The sequence below is a fragment of the Salvelinus sp. IW2-2015 genome, unplaced genomic scaffold (genome assembly GCF_002910315.2).
Source record: "Salvelinus sp. IW2-2015 unplaced genomic scaffold, ASM291031v2 Un_scaffold1881, whole genome shotgun sequence".
NCBI lineage: Eukaryota > Metazoa > Chordata > Actinopteri > Salmoniformes > Salmonidae > Salvelinus > Salvelinus sp. IW2-2015.
This window is the reverse complement of record NW_019943244.1, coordinates 110,931-116,235: the sequence shown is the minus strand read 5'-3', so window position 1 is coordinate 116,235 and position 5,305 is coordinate 110,931. Positions and strand designations below refer to the sequence as shown.

Below are 5,305 nucleotides of genomic sequence, written 5' to 3'. Positions count from 1 at the left end.
ATTGGCGCTCTCTCTCTCTCTCTCTCTCTCTCTTGCTCTCTCTCTCCTCTCTTGCGCTCTCTCTTCCTCTCTTGTCGGCTCTCTCTCTCTCTCTCTCTCTCCTCTCTTGCTCTCTCTCTCGTTCTGCTCTCTCTCTCTTCTGGCTCTCTCTCTCTCTCTCTCTTCTCTCTCCTTCTCTCTCTCTCTTCTCGGCCTCTCCTCTTCTCTCTCTTGCTCTCTTCTCTCTCTCTCTTCTTCTCTCTCTCTCTCTCGCTCTCTTCTTCTTCTCTCTCTTGCTCTCTCTGCTTTCTCTCCTCTCTCTCTTCTTCTGGTCTCTCTTTGTCTTCTCGTCTCTCTTCTTCTCCTCTCTCTTCTTGCTGCTCTCTTCTGCTCTCATCTCTTGCTCTCCTCTCTCTCTCTCTCTCTCTCTTCTCTGCTCTCTCTTTCTTGGTCTCTTCTCTCTCTCTCTCTCTTCTTCTTCTCTCAATTTTAATTCAATTCAATTCAGGGCTTTATTGCATGGGAAACATGTGTTTGAACATGCCAAAGCAAGTGAGGTAAGATATACACAAAAGTGATACAGATAAATCAATCAAATTGAAAACAGTAATTACTTACACATACCGAAGTTTCAAAACAAGATAAGATTCTTATCAATTGGTCATATTATTATATTGTAGTTGTGTTGTAACAATGTCAATATGTTTAATGCACAAGTTAAAAATATTAAGCATAATGATGGGTGGGTGTCATTTTTTACATGGTGTTTGTTTCTTCAACTTGTGTTTTGCCCTTTTCTTGTGGCAACAGGTCACAGAAATCTTGCTGGCTGTGATGGGCAACACTGTGGAGATTTCACCAGTAGTATATGGGAGTTTATCAAAATTGGATTTGTTTTCCAGAATTCTTTGTGATTCTGGGTGTAATCTTGGGGAAAGTATGTCTCTTCTAATGATGGTATACTTTTTGGCATGGGCATGAGGTTAGGAGTTGCAGCTCAGGTTTCCAGCTCAGTTTTGGTGGGCAGTGAGTTCACATAGCCTGTGCTTCTCTGAGAGCCATGTCTGCTATCGGCGGCCTGATTCTGCATGCAGGCTATTGCTCAGTTCTGAGTCTGTCAGTAGTCAATCAGCTTTCTTAAGTTGGTTGGGTCAGTCAAGTGGTCAGGTATGCTCTGCCACTGTGTACTCTCTGTTTAGGGCCAAATAGCATTCCAGTTTGCTCTGTTTTTTTGTTAATTCTTTCCAATGTTGTCAAGTAATTATCTTTTTGTTTCCTCATTGATTTGGTTGGGTCTCTTGTGGCTGTTGTCCTGGGTCTGTGGGGTGTGTTTGTGTTTGGAAACAGAGCCTCTAGGACCAGCTTGCTTAGGGGACTCTTCTCCAGGTTCATCTCTCTGTAGGGTGATGGCTTTGTTATGGCAGGTTTGGGAATCGCTTCTTTTAGGTGGTTGTAGAATTAACGGCTCTTTTCTGGATCTTTTGATAATTAGTGGGTATCGGGCCTAATTCTGCTCTGCATGCATTATTTGGTGTTCTACGTTGTTACACGGAGGATATTTTTGCAGAATCTGCCATGCAGAGTTCAATTTGGTGTGTTTGTCCCATTTTGTGAAATCGTTGTTGGTGAGCGGACCCCAGACCTCACAACCATAAAGGGCAATGGGCTCTATGACTGATCAAGTATTTTTGCCAGATCCTAATTGGTATGTTGAAATTTATTGTTCCTTTTGATGGCATAGAATGCCCTTCTTGCCTTGTCTCTCAGATCGTTCACAGCTCTGTGGAAGCTACCTGTGGTGCTGATGTTTAGGCCGAGGTATGTATAGTTTTTGTGTGTGCTCTAGGGCAACGGTGTCTAGTGGAATTTGTGGTCCTGGGCGACTGGACCTTTTTTGGAACACCATTATTTTGGGTCTTACTGAGATTTACTGTCAGGGCCGAGGTCTTGACAGAATCTGTGCAGAAGATCTAGGTGCTGTTGTCAGGCCTCCTTGGTTGGTGACAGAAGCACCAGATCATCAGCAAACGATAGACATTTGACTTTCGGATTCTAGTAGAGGTGAGACCCGGGTGCTGCAGACTGTTTCTAGTGCCGCGCCAATTCGTTGATATATATGTTGAAGAGGGTGGGGCTTAAGCTGCATCCCTGTCTCACGCCCACGACCCTGTGTGAGAAGAAATGTGTGTGTTTTTTTGCCAATTTTAACCGCACACTTGTTGTTTGTGTACATGGATTTTATAATGTCGTATGTTTAAGCCCCAACACCACTTTCCATCAATTTGTATATTGCAGACCTCATCCAAATTTGAGTCGAAGGCTTTTTTGAAATCAAAAAAGACATGAGAAGACCTTTGCCCCTTGCTTTTGTCTCTCTCTCTCCTCTCTCATCTCTCTCTCTCTCTCGGGTCTTCTCTTTCTCTCTCTCTGCTCTCCTCTCTCCTCTCTCTACTTTATCTCTCCTTTCGTCTCTCTCTCTCTCTTCTGTCAGTCTCCAGGCTCTCTCTCTCTCTCTCTCCTCTCTCTCTCTCTCTCTCAGTGTCTGCAATCAGATCCGCTCTCACATTCTCCTTTAGTTCCTCTCTCGTCTTGCTCGTCTCTGCATCTCTCTGCTCTCTCTCTCTCTCTCTCTCCGCTCTCTCTTCTCTCTCGCTGCTCTCTCGCCTCCGTCCCCCGTTGGTTGGCTCCTCTCTCTTCTCTCTTCTTCTCTTTCTTTTTTTGTCTCCTGCTCATCTCTCTCTTCTGCTCTTCTCTGCTCTCTTTCTCTTTTCTCTGCTCTCTCTCTTCTCTCTTGCTCCTTCTCTTCTCTGCTCTCTCTCTCATCTTCTCTCCTCTCTGCTCTGTGCTCTTTGCTCTTCTCTTCTCTTGCTCCCTTTTTCTCTGGTCGCTGGTTTCTTCTTGCTCTCTCTCTTTCTCACTTGCTCTCTCTCTCTCTCTCTCTCTCTCTCTCTCCCTTATTTCTCCTTCAGATAGATATTTTCTAGTCCGTGTAAAGTATAACCTACTTGTTCTGAGGAAGCAGCAGACACTGTCGGTGCTTTCAATTGAGAAACCCACTGAGCCCCCTCGTCCTTATCCCTGTAAGCCCAAAGATATCAGACTTGTTAACAGTGGCCCAACAAGTCTCCAGGGACCACTCTCTCCTTTATGATTGACATAAAGCAGATAATTGAGGCATGCAGATAAGCGACTCTAATTGATTAACCATCACTGTATTCGCTAAATATGGATTTGTGCTAATTAGGCCACCATCCCTGTCCATCATCCCTGTCCTCTTGTTGCCAAGGGGGTGCTAATCATATACGTTTGGGCAGCAGATGGTGCCTTAAAATCACCTAATTTGGGGAGATAAAAGGGGCACAACGTATCCTTTTTACAGAAACGTCTTCTCTCCTCTTTATATAATGGCCCCTGTGGGGTGGCCACCCGCCAAAACTCATGAGTGGTGGTTCTTTTGAATTATCATCTTTGTATTTCTGCTACTCCCCTCCATACACACCACTGCTACCTCCATACCCCTCAACATTCCCACTTCAACTCAAGACAAGAGGCAAGTGAAGTTGCCCCCCCTTCTTCCCTGAACACTTGTTGAAAAGTGTTAGTAGATAAAAGAATCGTGACAGCTCATGCTCTCATCTTCTCTAGCTCAATATCTTTAAATTAAGTGGCCAATTTACTCTCCCCTCACACAACTCGATTCTCGTTGTTAAAATAAGTGTTACTTCTCTATTGGAAGAATGCTAGCTAGGTTTCTCTCTGTTTGGGCTGCAGAGACAGAGGCCATGATGGACTGGACAGTGTGTAATGGTGTTAGTCATTGTTGGGGATCCCTGCGGGCGACGTCTCTCCAGTGTTAGATTAAATAAAGCACTTGCCAACGAGTGGCAGTGGTGCGGTTTGCTTTTTGTAGACAGTGAGGCTCTATGAGGTATACCAAGTCAATAGATACAAGGCAATATGTTTGCTCATTTCTAAAACTAACACTAGAATTGGGGCCTTGGTAGCAGCACAATCTTATGCATTATGACTCAGCATTTATTTATAATTCAACTGTTTCTTTTAATTCACGCAATTCACTTTGCTGTTTTTGGCTGGGAACTAATTATCTAGCCTGCAGTGAATGCAAGGGAAATATTCTCTGTCTGCGTAGTGTCCATATACAGTATCATAGTAAATGAGGATCATGTCAAATCTCTCTGTGGAGAAGGGGCTCCCGCTGACATCTTGAGCAACATGTTTAGTGTTACACATGGTTTTAAAACACAGGAGAGATGTTTTCTAGTGGGAGTCATAAAGTGTGTGACCCTTTTGATGGATGAGAAGTGACTGGAACAGAATGTTTCACCACTCTGGGGACCAGTGCCTAATTCAGCCATGTAATTGATTATCCACAGCCGTTGATTATCTAATTTAAGACTGGCTTCAGCTCGGCTTTTTAACTCTATTCATAATTCATGTTGATTGTCATTGATAAAGATGGCGTCATAGGTGTCAGTATGTTTGTGGAGACCCCTTCAAATTAGTGGATTTTGCTATTTCAGCCACACCCGTTGCTGACAGGTGTATAAAATCGAGCACACAGCCATATCTATAGACAAACATTAGCAGTAGAATAGCCTTACGGAAGAGCTCAGTGACTTTTAACATGGCACCGTCATAGGTTGCCACCTTTCTAACACGTTAGTTAGTCAAATGTCTACCCTGCTAGAGCTGCCCCGGTCAACTGTAAGCGGTGTTGTTGTGAAGTGGAAACGTCTAGGAGCAACAACGGCTCAGCCGCTAAGTGGTAGGCCACATAAACTCACAGAACTGGACCGCAGAGTGCTGAAGCGCGTAGCCTGTAAAAATCGCCTGTCCTCGGTTGCAAAACTCACTACTAAGTTTCAAACTGCCTCTGGAAGCAACATCAGCCCTAGAACTGTTCGTCGGGAGCTCCATGAAATGGGTTTCCATGGCCGAGCAGCCGCACACCTAAGATTACGCCTAAGATTACCATGCGCAATGCCAAGCGTCGGCTGGAATGCCAAGCTCGCCGCCATTGGACTCTGGAGCAGTGGAAACGTGTTCTCTGGAGTAATGAATCACTCTTCACTATCTGGCACTATCTGGCTTCACTATCTGAACACTACCTTCCCCAATGCATAGTGCCAACTGTAAAGTAGGAATAGTGGTCTGGGTCTGTTTTTCATGGTTCGGGCTCAGCTCCTTAGTTCCAGTGAAAGGAAATCTTAACGCTACAGCATACAATGACATTCTAGACGTTTCTGTGCTTCCAACTTTGTGGCAACAGTTTGGAGAAGGCCCTTTCCTGTTTCAACATGACAAT

General features: G+C 44.6%; 1 pseudogene; it reads left to right on the top strand.

The window, feature by feature from the left end:
- Positions 1-5,305, top strand: part of LOC112072297 (biotin--protein ligase-like) — a 54,113-nt pseudogene that overhangs the window by 10,913 nt on the left and 37,895 nt on the right.